Source organism: Bombus pascuorum, chromosome 9 (assembly GCF_905332965.1).
Source record: "Bombus pascuorum chromosome 9, iyBomPasc1.1, whole genome shotgun sequence".
NCBI lineage: Eukaryota > Metazoa > Arthropoda > Insecta > Hymenoptera > Apidae > Bombus > Bombus pascuorum.
Window position 1 is genome coordinate 14,685,402 of NC_083496.1, and position 14,632 is coordinate 14,700,033.

Below are 14,632 nucleotides of genomic sequence, written 5' to 3' on the forward strand. Positions count from 1 at the left end.
GCGAACGTACGCATTATCTTGTATAAGCATATCGAGCAACACTGAGCGAACGACGACTAACTCTGTACTGCAAATAATTTCAAAATACATTTAACTAAACTAAGTATCAACAGGTCTCATCACGATATATGCCAACATGTTTAATCATCCTCTACAATTTAATGAGTTATTTGGAGAAATAATACGCTAAACTAACTATATCGTCTAAACTAATATGATTCGTTTTTTAAAAAAGATTGTGTGCTTTTTTTACTTCTGCCCCTATCCTCATTTTTTCGTTTATGAACTCCTTTACTGTCTCTTCATTGCTTTCTTCGTTCCAGTCCACTCCTTTGATTACTATGTTTCTTCTTCTTCTCTCTCTCTCTCTCTGTCCTGTTCTGATCCTCCACAATTCTTCTGATTCTACCCAATAATTCTTTCTTTTCTCTTTCCCACTCTCCTTTGTCTTTGGCTCTCTCTTTTTTCCTTCTTCCCCCTTCCTCTTTCATTTCCCTCTTTAGCTCCTCCACTTGCTTTTCGAATATATCTTCTATTTCCTTGATCATTGCCTCGAATCCTCTTTCCATTTTCTCTATTTTTTCCATCATTGCCTCCATTCCTTTCTCCATGACTGGTGTCTCTGTTTCTGTCGAGCTGTATCTGTCCAGCGTATTATTGAAGTCTGCCTTATTTCCCACCTTACCAGTGTTCCTTGGTCTTCCCCTGTTTGTCGCCATCTGCCGTTTCCCTACCTTACTTTGTTTTGCCGCGCTTCTGGCCTCCTAACCTCTTCTTTTCTAGTTTTTCTTATTTGTAGCTCATTCTCGTTCTTGACTTTTTTTTCTCTTTTCTCACAAAAGATTGTGAATTTATCATCAATATTCAAAAGGGAATATGCGAATCTATCAAATTCTTTCCTTCTACAATTATTTCATATTAAAATACTGTCTAGCCATCAAATGATATAAAAGTCAGAAAATTGAAAGTGATGAACTATCATATCTTTCTCGTGTAATCGTCAATATTATTCCACGTATGTATTTATAATCAGAATATTTAAATTACCAAACGAGCGAAATTTGTTAAAGTAGCCAACAAGGTATCGCGACACTAGAAGCAAACGTGATTATTGTCAAACGTGAACTGATAAGGAAACTTGCATCGCAGGATAGTGAATTGTGCAGCGAGTTGTACGTGAAAGTTCATAAAATTCAGCCGCAGTGGAATGAGTGGAAATTGTTTCGGTCACTTAATACTGTTTTCTTCTTCCTTTACCTAGCTCTCTATGTATGCTTATATATGCACATATTCTATATATTCACAGAGTGCACACACACACGCGCGCGCGGGTGCACACAAAGGTAACTTCACGCATGGATCCGTATCGCGGCTTAGGAAACGAGAAAATATCCGAACAAGGAAACAAGTTGCGATTTTTTTTTTTTTTTTTTTTTTATTTTATTTTGGTTATTTTACAATTTGTCCTTGCGGACATTTGGTAAAGTGTTATATCTTGTTGGTGAAGAAAAAAAATATAAATAAAAAATAATATAGCATGTGGGCGGCTACCCCCAGCGGGGTGCCAGCTTCGTTTTTTCTAAGTTATATCTTTTATGAGGTCTATTGGGTGTTTTCTTTTTAGTCTTCTTGCGATGTTTGTTGTGTTGCACGTTTCAGCTGCCAGCTGGTTCGGGTGTGTTTCTATTCTTGTTCTGTATCTTGTTGCGAATCTGGTAATCTCCTCCTTGACCGTTGGTATTCCGAGGTCTTTCCTTATGTCCTCGTTTCTAACGTACCGCGGGGAAGTTGCGATTTGAACCGTTTATTTATGCGGTCGCTTTAAAACGTGAGAGAACGTTAGTACACGTTGACCAGTCAATTTTCGTAGTTGTTGGATTTATATCGATGGCCTATTGATGTCGGCTCTTGCAGGTATGATTCAATTCTTCTTTTCGCGAGTATTACCCATTATAGAAACGTTATCTGTGAAATTTTCATAAGTATTGCAGTATAAATACGAGTCTCTCAAAAGCCAAACCAACTAATTCCACTTTTTATTAATTTAGGTTGTCCGGAAATTGTCTTTCTTTCGCAAACGTGTTTTTTACAGCAGTGCACCTTCGTACAAACGTGAAAACAAGTCTGTGAAATGTCGCGGTGTTTATCTCTACAGAACAAAATGGATCGTACGTAATTCAACAAAATAATATAAAACAAAAAACGTTCATAAAACGAAAGAAACTTTTCGGACAACCTAATATAAGTTGGTTCACAATTAATATTCAATTCTCAAGGAACAAGTAAGTTACTTTTATAAATTCATACATCACTAGATCACATAAATAATGGTAAATTCTAAAGAAAACAATGCTCGTAATATCACTTTTCTGTATTTTCCAATTTATAAAGTTGATCACTATGGCATATACATGCATGTTAGCAACGACACATTTTACGAAAATGATATTGATAATTGAAGGATTAAATAATAATATGAAAAAATTTGGCAAAACTCTGTTACCATTAGAAACCAGAAACAGAAGTTTGCTTAGCGAGTTCATCGAGCGATACAGCTTATGCAGAGTGGCTTGAACGTGTGTACGACGTGTAAAAGCATTAGCATGTGATGTATTTAAGTTCCGTGTATGAAATCGTCGGCAGCAGTGGCTGCTGTGAACACCGACGTTCTCGCAGCAGCTGGCATTACAATTTAGAAATCCTCTATTAAATAAGTCAACTCGAGAAACTTTGTTACGTCCTGGCCCGTCCGTGATCGCGATAGGCGATCAAGATTTTAATTAAGTCCGGCTTGTACTTCCACTCAGAGATTCTCATCTTTTATCCTAACAAGTTATGAATTATCTTGCTGAACTTTCTAAATCTTAAAATATGTAGATTGGTTGTTGAGCACGATATCTACGATTTTAGATGATGTTTGTAAGAATTATGAACTTTTTAGCATTCCTAATTCTTCGTACATCTTTAATAAATAATTTAAGTAAATAAAATATTTTTTGATGTTGCATGACTCGGTTGGCATTTCAATTTTTCAAAAATCAGTGGGATATGTAATTCCAACTAATTACAATAAAAAAAGTTGTTTTCTTTTGATTTTCAGGATTAAGAAGGATCCCAGTTATTACTGGGGTAAGTAGATATAGTTATCTACATATTTATTTTTCTTGTCGAATTATTAATAGATGACTCGAATGCAAAGATAGTTTAAAGTGTGTTTGTTGGCAATCAAATATTATTGCAGATCAAGCATCATTCTTTGAAATTCACAGGAGGATAACTGACTATTGCAACTTTTCACAATTTCTAACCCATTCCTATGTTTGTCTTACTCTACCAACTAAGCTTTGATCCTTTGATCATGTATTTACCGTGGCCAACGTCCACCTTGTGGTCAGTCAATGGTCACCAGCGGTCACTTCCTCCAATCTTGTTTCCTAGCGACTACCTAACTACTGCAGACTTTTCTCTCTTCTGGTTCCAACTACTACCGTCAACAAGATTCAATTCCAAATCAATGGTAAAAAATATTCCATCACTCGAAGAGCTGTTCTTTAAAGACACCTTCTTTCTGGCGCACACTCTAACTTGATGAAATTAGGATTTAGAAAAATGCTTAGTATTCGAGGGAAAACCAGTTCATTCTATGAATGAAAGAAAATCTACCCTTTCAAAAAAGAAACAGTCCCCAAAATGCCTGTGCGTTGAATGCAGATATTTAAAAGGAAATTTCAATAATAAAGAGATGGTGCAAGAAAGAAATGAGTTGCGCCAATAAAAAGTACAACGTGGGGACATTAAAAGGCATAGGAAAAGATACAAGATACAAATGTTAAAAAACGTGAGGACAATGAGAAAGCAATTTCAGTCGTAAAAAAAATAACGTGAAAGTATTGGAAAAGCGATACCAGAGATAACAAAAATAAAATACTGGCAAGTAGAAAGAAAACCAATATAGGGATACCAAAAAAAGGTAAAACATTCACCAGAGGAAAAACATCACAAGTAGGTATATCAAGAGACGAGAAAAACATATACAACATAGATTCCAAGACTTCGAATGAAAACGACATCCAAATTCCTAGAATATCTTGGAATTGTGTGGAGTATACTAGAAATTTAAGACTTGCAACTTGGGTGCATTGAATTGAACCACAAAAGTGATAGGAAAATATGACACGCTATCCATGAACCATACGAAACCAGTGATACATTCTACACAAAGTGTACCAGTCATTTTTTTATTACAGTCTCTGTGTATGCAAAGTGCACTTTACAATTACACGACCCCATAGCCTTATAATTTCAGTTTTAATTACATTTTTGTCATTTCTTGGTGAATTTATCTTTCCAAGTTCTACGGAAGAGAAAAAAGGTTTAACGGGCGACATCCTTCGCAAGGCTGAATAAATCAGACTTTGAACTTATATGTTTTCGAGTTTCTTCGAGAAACAAATCGCTACGTTTCAAGAAGGAGATAAGATGGTCTCTGATTTCTACGATTCTCTTCCAACACGAAGTTTTACGTCACGGCTAATGGTATTCCACCCTTGGTGAAAGACGATGCCCTCATCTACTTAAATCTCCACAAATTTGCTTGCAAATCCTGCTTGTAATTGAGATTTGGTTTTCGAACGTCCCGTGATTATACGTTCCAAGAGCTAAAATGCAACCACTTGCAACTTCCGTTTTTATGTAGGTCGCATTGTTTCACGTTTCTAACATTTTTCTTCGTCCGTTACCTTGCTTGTTTTTCACTGATTATCGTCGGTGCTTTTAAGCTCTTCACGGAAACCTGTTGTGAAGTAACATGTTCCCAGCGTCCCACTCATGAGATATGCAAACACAAGTACCTTAATATTTGGATTTTTAAATAGGGAATTAAAAAATGCATAAATTAGTATATGAAGAAGGTTCTGTTAAAAATAAAATACCGACAACCTTACAATTTCGTAAAAAAATAATCTTGAAAGAAAATTCTTTTCACCATTACGCCCTTCAAATAGTGGAACTTCTACCTTAAAAGTCTTTTTAAAGAAAGATGTATACATACTTAGATGATATCATTTCATTGATCCACCCTATGAAGCGAACAGCTCCTTTTGCACAACTGAAGTAATACTATTAGTCAAATTTTGCGAGTTACAAGTTACAAGCAATTCTATTATATAACAGTAATAAAATGTATAAAGTAAATGTAATTTTATAAATTATGAGTCATTTGAGTGTCCTATTTAATCAAGCAGATTCACTAACGTTTATAGTTGATAGGTAAATTATTGTGCAAAAAAACTCAGATCATCAAATGAATCTGTCGCATAAGCGGTCGAATGAAACGTTAGCATTAAATAGCTTCGATACAGGTGGCCAGTTTCGATCTTGAAATTTACGCATCCTCTTTAAGATTACGCGCTCGCCGCATTGAATATTCATGATTAACCGGAATGGGGCGTATTCGGGACATTAATTCCACCATAATAGGGGACTACCACGCTAACTATTAAATATACGTACCCTTATCAAATGTTTCCATCGAAAATTCATCTAAAATTATTGAAAACGATATTCGACGGGTCTATGCGAGCTTTCAGGTATCAAAATCCAAAATGAAGCAGAATCTTAACCTACATAAGAGCTACAATTACTAGCTAGCAATAATTCGACGCGTACAATTGACGTCACACTCGCACTGTTTCGAATTAATGAAGCAGAACCTGTTCGAAGTTTAGTAGCTGGTAATATTCAACCCACGAGAGACAGACAGAGAGAGACAGAGAGAGGGAGAGAGAGAGAGAGAAAAAGGGAAGGTAAGAGAGACATTGATGCAGAAATTGCGACAGACTGTTTTTATATCACGAGATATATTTTAAATATATGCACTTCTATTCGAGGGTTGACTAGCACGAGCCCGCGACGAGATACGTTTGACCTATTTCGCGTTCGCGATGCGACACGCTGCAGTTTTTGCGTATGACTAACTTCCACCAGAAATTGAACACGAAAAGCTACCGTTGGGTCGGGGATAAGGCATCTCTGCTTTACGAAAGGAGGAATTCTGCGATGATAATTCTGTTCATAATATTCCTCTGATTATGGCACAATATTTTCTCTACATATGAATCTAGAAAATTTACAAAATGTGTGTTTATTGCATACATATAATATTCTGGAGCCGACCGCTCTTTATCTCAATCTGTTAGAAATACAATACAGAAATCGATGTTCGTTTAGTAGTTCTATTTACTCTTTCTACCACTCACTTGATATCACCATATATTCTGATAATTCTACTCGTACTAACCAACATTAAAACAATTCCCAAATCGTACAATAGAGGTATCAAAGACAGTATTATGATATTTATTAAGCTTAACTTAAGTTGAAAGAGATTATAAGAAATTGTGAAGAGAAACACATAAAAATAGATTAGAAAAATGAACCACTGGAAATTCTATAAAAATTTATTTTAACGAATATTCCCACTATTCGGCTAATTTTACCAATTTACCAGTATTAAGACAATCCCTCGGATTGCACAATAGAGCTATCTCATCGAAGGCAGTGCTATGAAACGGGTCGTTCAATCATACTTCGATTTCCGTCCATATTGAGGGTAGGATTTCGAAGGTGGCGCGAGGATGGCACGTCTTCGACACGATAAATGCAAAGTATGTACTAACGGCAACAGAAGGCGGGACCGGGGTTTCGAAGAATGTTCTTGTGGGCTCTTTTCGCTTCGTGTAAAAGGACGAACGAAAGCGACTCCTTGATAAGCCGGACACGTCCGTCCTCGTTTTCCCTGCGCTCGCTCAGACTTTCTCGTACGGCACGGCGCGGTACAGAACGAAGTTTGCACGCACTCAACACCCATTCGGAGAAAAACCAGCGATTCACGTCCGGCCTGCTGTTTTTAAACGAGAAGCTGCGATTTTGGAAATTGCTGCTAGCCTCGATACACGGGAATTATAAGTCATCTTTATTGACGATTTCCGGTACATCGGCGCGGGCGTCACATACGAAGCACTATATCGAGTCATGAGTCATCAATCCTCAATAAACGGAGCTTGCCACGTTCCGATTTAATGCCATGGGAAGATCGACGCATAATGGAAAATTGAATTCATGTACGTAGTTCACAGCTCTCTTTAGAGACGTCGATAATTTTTGTTAAATCATGACTTAATCTTAACTCGTTAGGAACGAAGCAGCGAAACAATTTGTACAAATTGTATCAACGCATCGTTATTGGATGACGCAAATAAAATAGTTTATTGTTTTATCAAGATAGAAAAAGTATATTAGAACAAAAGAAATTACATAAAGTACAGATTCTGAAGTTTGGAGAAAACAGCTATCATTGTGCTACAAATACTTTCTTAAAATTTTATTCAATTACAAAAAATAGATAAAAGAAGAAATAGCGGCTGAGAAACGTATGAAACAAATTCCCTGTCATAACCACAATGTTAAAACACAAAATTCTTCAAAGTTTCTATTACATCTGATATGGCTCACATCCGGAGGCCTCGATTACGAAAAGTCGCACGTCGAAGCGCAACAACCGAGGAAACCAGGTATGCTGAAATCTCGATTAGTCGTGGCCTATAAGTCTATTTAACCGAGCTGTCAAGATCGATTCGGACCTGAATTTGTCCGTTCACCCTTCCCTCGAACGCACGAATCGATCCTTCCTCTCAACGATACAGTCCATTCGGCTACGGCTAGGTTACAAACGCACTAGGCGAACGCGTAGAATTTGGGAATAATTTATACGCTAATGGGCGACGTTTATCTGATTGTTTGAAGAAACAAACCAGGCGAGTCAGTAATACATTATTAATCTGATAGGGCTGAATGAAATGGAGCTGTTAGTGACGTAGCGAGCACTTATCAACATAATAGATCAATCATTTTTCGTATAATTCGTATAGTATAGTACACGATTTCTCGATAAACAAAAATACGAAGAAACAGAAAAACACACAGCGCGAACGTGTATACGTATTTAAACGATAATTGCGAAAGTCTGCGTCCATACCTCGCGAGCTTCTCGACGGTTAATCCAGTTTATTGAGTTTTATCGAGTTTTCACAAGGGAGGAACTTTTGTAAGTAATTATTATAATTATCGTGGCAGGCAACTTTAAGTACCTTTCTTGCTTCGATAAACCGTTCCCTTTCTCGCTCTCTTGTTTAATACCGGGATACGATGAATCTGAGTTACGTTAATTATCCGGCCCATTGCCGGGCGAAATTCTAACCGAAAAGTAATAGTAATAGACTTTTGGCCTACGCCGCCCGCAAATACCTAGCCTACCTATCTTGATATCTAATTCCATAAATTTAAGAAATTTTCAACAGCACAACATGTGGCTCTGACTGAATCATTGAAAAATACAGAATGCACAAATTTTACTGAACTGAACACAAGTTCCTACGAGGTGTTTGGTTTATGATTACTGGAGGGTTGGTATAGGGTAATCTTGACGTTCGATAACGCGCAGAAAACATGATTTTAAAAACATTATAAACCTAATGTTTATTCAAATAATAATTTATTGTACATCTATCTTCATACAATTATCTAAATCAAAGAAATGAAAATGGAGATTCGTAAGTGGAGAAGCGAAAAACGATTAACCATTCTTTGATAGGATATATAAAGAACAAAACAAGGCAACGTATAATGAGACTTCTTTCTACGAGAGAGCAAGACCACGCTCTTTGTCGAAAGTTGGTAAACAGTACGAATTAATTATCACTCGTCGTACTGAAATGCAGCTATTCTCGCGAGCACGACCCCATCGAGCAAGAGTAGACGAACATTAAATAATAAAGAAGCTCGAGTCAAAGAAATGACGCGTTTGTAAGAAACGTTATTAAATCCGCGAGACAAAGATACATTGACTTTTTATACGTCCCTGCAAACCTGATTTTCAATTGTGTCAAAGATGTCAAGATGGCTGTTGTGTAACCAAAGAAATATATGTTCAGTTATAAAAGTGATATAATATATAATCACGAGCTCTTTTACAAAAGTATATTTTTCATGTCTTAATTTTCATCAACTTAATAATTAAATTCAATTAAAGAGTTCATAACAAAAACGACTCTTGTCTATGTTTGTTATGTTTGTTTTCATCCAGCAAAGCTAAAGAATACTCTACCATTTTTACTTCCTAAATACAGCTCAATTTCTTTATACAAAATATTTATCGCACTATATAATTCCCATGATTGAATTTGTAATTATATCGCAGTAAAATTATATTTAATTAAATCATGTAGTTGTGGATCTCGTGACAACTGTCTTCATAAAACCAGTTCATTTTTACTCGAAAATAACTAAAGATATAGATCATTATTCTTCATTGTGAATCTATTTTCTGATTACTAGAATACATTCTCTATTGTAAGAAAATGTGAAGTTCGAACGCCTGGGACGGCCGCCTGGCCTTCGTTACCCTAGGTTGTGGAAAGAGAAAGTGTCAACATTTCAGAGTGCCAGAAATTAAGCCCTTCCTCGTACGTGTGGGTCAGCGGGCCCCGACAATTGTCGATGGAAACGAACGTCGAAGTAAAACCACGCGTTCAGCATTTCCGAATCTACAAAACGTGCTGTGAACGTGATTGCCTTGAATTCGCTTTTAGTATTTTCTTACACTATTATTTAAAATTTAGAAGACTGAAGAAATTGACAAGGATAGCTTTTTATGAGACTCTCAATCTTAAAATATACTTCAATACAGGAAACATGTATCAACGTTATATTTATTAAACCATTAACACGTTGATTGTCACGCGTGTTTTCACTGAAATCTGCGTCAGGCCACGCGTGCCGCAGTACCAAGCGTTCTCTGCTAGGTACTCCCATCGATATTTTAGTAATGCGAGTAAATCATTTTTTTAATAAACCATTTTCGTATTACTTTTATAACAATTCAATAGTTTTATTATTTCCTCTAGAATATCTTTTCAAATATCTACGACGATCCTTCGCAAGTAGCCAAACAAGTGTCACCCAAATACGGGTGACGCGACCCTACCGGAAACTTTGCTGTCACCCAAATATGGGTATCGTGGCAGTCAACGTATCAAACCGTGACATTGAACTACTAATTTTAAGAGGATGGCATTCGATAACTTTCTGTAGTCGACTTAAAGATGTTTATAAAATCTGATTGAAATAAATTATTTAATTTTTTGTGCCTTTTTATTGTTTAATTCACAATTGGATTTGGAATTGAACCGTGCACAGGAGACACTCTGATTATCTCCTATAGGAATTCCATTTTATCGTACTTCATTTCGCATACACATGGCCGATGCAGAATGAGAGTCAAAGGGTTCATTTTCAAAAACGAATCAAGAATACGGGACTCCTCTAGCAGCCGTGGCATTCGCCTATCCTTTGTGCAACTTCTGGGAGTGCGCAAAGGGGTTGCAGCACGCGGCAGTTCCGTTCTCGTGGAATGTGCTCGACGAATGGCGTGCATTAATTGTCCATTGTTTTCCAGCCGTTCTGGAATGCTTTACATCGACTTCTGTCGTCGTACTCGACTCGTTGATTAATATATCCACACTTTCTCATTCCTGTAGGGATGTTGTGAAAAAATAACGTTAGCGAAAGCACAATATACTTCGGACTCCATAGCGCTTAATTAAAATTTTCATTCGAGAAAAGTTTAATTTTTTAATTGAAGGAAGAAGTTTTTAAGAAAGAATGTATGATATTTTAAACGTGCTGTGTTCCTTGCGCTCTTTTTCCACTCAATTCCTATTGTTACAATTCTTAAATTTGAAGAAACTACGAAAGAGTCGTTGTTAATAGAAACGAATGTTCATCTCAATGTTGTGTTAAAGTTTTTCTTAAAATATAATTAGACTGGAAATTTGAAGATAGAAGTATACGTAGAATGCATGTATGTTAGAAATTTTCTAGATGACTTTTCACTTTTTACACACAAAGTTCTTGGGTAAGTGCCGTGCTCACTCTCGCAATTCGTTTACCAAGAAGGAACTGCCTTTTCCACTCCGTGGCAAAATCCTTTTTCGACAATGTCTCTATTCTTTGGTAACGCAGCGTTAATTCGATTGCCATTTGTAAACTATCTTACGCATTCTCCAAACAGTTTTATCATCGACACCTTGTAGTTCAGTGACCTCGATTTGCCGGCTATCGACTTTCCAAACATTCACTCAAGCATCTTGCCGAGATCCTTATTGAACGCTCGGCCCAGTCATAAATTATAGAAAGACTAAATAGCTACGAGCTATTTGCCATTATATAACCATGAAAATGCGTTGCCGCTAACACGTAATATATGAAAATATATAAAATATACAAAAAATAATATTCATTATAATAATTATTGTTAGCAAGTAAAGCAATTTTCTATTTAGGTTCTATTTTTTTAAATTATATTCATAGAAATATGAATTTATATAAATATCCGCAGTCTAATTATAATTATTTTTATTTATTGAAGCAGGAGTGAGATTGAAATATAAAAATTCGAAGACCAAAGCAAGTTTAATTTACATTATTTATAATTGATGTTAGGAAGAAACCTCATCGACAAAGCATTCAGTGATATGTAGTTAAGTTTCGTGGATCTTTTACAAGGAAGAACGGTCGTTTCTCCTTCCATCGCGATAATAAAGCGAACATGGAAGCGCATATACAGTGTACCGATGCGGAAAACTTGTTCTGAGTGGAAAGGTGAAAGGCAGAGAATAAAGGAAGTCTACCGCATCGATAGCTACACGTGGAGCCATACGTGGAAATTGGAAATGCTTTGCATAGTTGCCACAGGAGATCCACTTCCAGTTAGGTCGTGGATGATACGGTTCGATGGCGATTTCAACGGGTATTTGTTTTCCGGGAAATTGTGCAAATTCGATATCATTCAACTTTTCTCATGTTATTAGTTTAATTCAGACAAATGATAGACAACCGAACCAATGTCTTGTAAATGTAATTCGAGTTTGCTTGTGTTATAGCGCGAAAGCACAAACGTGTAATACGAAGATCACGGTTGAAATGTGCACACGCAGATTGAGGAATACAATAATGAAAGTATAATAATGTCAGGAATAATGACAGGGTATCGGAAAGATCCTTATCGTGCGTTGATACGAGACGTATGTAGAATCCACGATGGCGTCTTAGGGATCACATGGATGCCTTATGTATGCATAATGCCCCTCAAAGGGCGCGGTTTGTTCGCCGGTGTGAAACAGCGGAAACAGAAATGTGGCGTGTTTCGTCGGTGATACTAATTCTTGCATGACACGACAGCTGCGAGGCGGGACGTGCAAGCGAGCTTGCCCTTGTCAGAAGACTAATTCTGCTTCCGAAACTTCTATGAATACTGAGCGTGTGCGGTGTAAAACTGTTCAACTTAGAAGACGCGTAACATAGAATTAAATTTGCCACTGAAGGGAAAAGAAACTAGATCAAACTTCCAAACTGTTCTAGAGGAAAGAAGCAAAGGAAGGCCGTACTCTCTTGAGACGTCGGAATTCTTTGAGAATTAACAAGAAATCAATTTTTTCTCTTTCCCTCTTAAATTTTACACGATTAAATAGACTAATTAGATAAACAAATTTTACCTAACCCATGTTACTTTGTTAGTCTGGTAACTATGCACAGACAACTCGAATACGTCTGATCATGCACGGGTTTATACTACTGCCGGAAAATATTGGTTTACTCTACTGCAAAGATATTGACTGAAATAACGTACGTACGTCCTTGGTGTGCTGCCTAAATGTCTCCGCGATACTTTTCAAAGGTGTTTTTCTCTCCCTTTCAATAATACCATGCAAAGTGGTACGTATGAAAATGGTGGCATAACGATTACATGATATCGAGTATTCAAAGCCGCGCGGTCGTTTTCGAACAAATTGTTCGAACGATTCCTTTTTATAAGTCTCTTTCGGTAAAAGCACAACTAAACTTTGTGACGTCTCAGAACAACACGTCTCAGCAATCGGCGAATTTCAACTGCTTGGCTTTTGTCTAGGAATATTAAAGCGATGCAATTTTCGTTAAAAAGCGAGTAACAGGCTCGAAGTAAGAGGTGAACGAAGCGTGAAAACGAGCAAGATGATTACCTTTTTCTTTCGACGAAGGTAAATAATAATATTTAGAATCGTGGAGTAGAAGGAAGGAAATTGCACAGAAGAATACTTAAATATAGGGAATACGTAGTTAATACGAAATTATATTTAACGGTAAAAAATTCAACTTCTGATGATTAATGTAGATTCTATTGTGATCTCGATGTACATTTTTATAGCTTTTAAGAAGTTTTACTGAGAATTTTATTTATATGTCAAACTACTTTTTTGAATTTTCATTGCTGACAGTACAGATAAACACAGTAGCATTTCATCCTAGACACATCTGTATTTATACACGATCGAAAAAGCATATCAAAAGGTAAAGTTAAATAGTTACACGCTTGTAGTTATGAAAAGTATAAACTGACATATTTATTTTTTGTTATAATATACGCGTTATATAGATTAAAGAAAGAGCAGCTTATGATGCGTGGATCCTTAATTTTTTACCAAGGATGATACCTTACATATTCATTTGAAAGGTAAAACTACGATAGAGAAAAGATGCGTAAATTATAATAAGTGGTCGACTGTTGAATTTGTCATTGCAGTTGTGCAATTGCTTTATAAAATTTAATTATGAGATTTAAAGAGCATACTTGATTAAAGAGCGGAAAACAACATTTTTAATAATATTATTATGTATCATAAAATAAAAACCTATACTTAAGAAGAACAAGCATCATATGTCTTTATTTCGCTGCGCAGGAATTGATCGATCAAACTTGACGCGCAATTGATTTTAATTTCGCATACGTTTTGCGCCACTTCTGTTTCAAAGTACGGGATCGACTGTAATAATAAGTTGTACACCGAATTGTATAACACTCGCTATTTACAAAATTATAATTTCAAGTAATATATTACAGCGACTTAGAAAAAGAGTGTAAAAGTTAGCAAAACTTTTGGTGTCGATCTATCATTATTTGTTAAGGGTCAACACAACCTTTCAATCAATCACAGCAATATGTATTCATCATATTTATGCTCACACATTCCACGCATTCACTCGTAAGGTAGCTACTATCGCAATTACTATAAAAGAACCGAATAATTACCAAGTTTTAACTTCGTGTAATTACCAAACTTTAGCGGCCACTTAACTTGTGTAGTCACTACACTCGACGCTGTGCAGTTTACCTTATCGCGCTAAAAAGCGTTTTAAGTCGGTAATTATCATTGAAACCGTTAGAGGAGCGCATCGGTATCGAATCTGTGCCGGTGTTCTGGAAGATGTGGTTCAGTGATACAGGAGGTTCGTGAAATCCCTTAACCATGGCGCGATAGCCATGTAAGCGCATTTGAATGCAGGCCACGTTGTTGGAAAAAAACCTCAAGTTCGAGCGTCTCCAGGAAGTCCGAGGTTAGGCGCCTCTCTCGCATCAGTGGTACACATACAGAAAGGGTAGGCGTGGCACTCTCTGCTGGCCCGTTGGATGCTTGCGCGTGCACACGGAGGGACAGAAACAGAAGGTATACACACGCGTGTATGATATAGGGAGAAACGC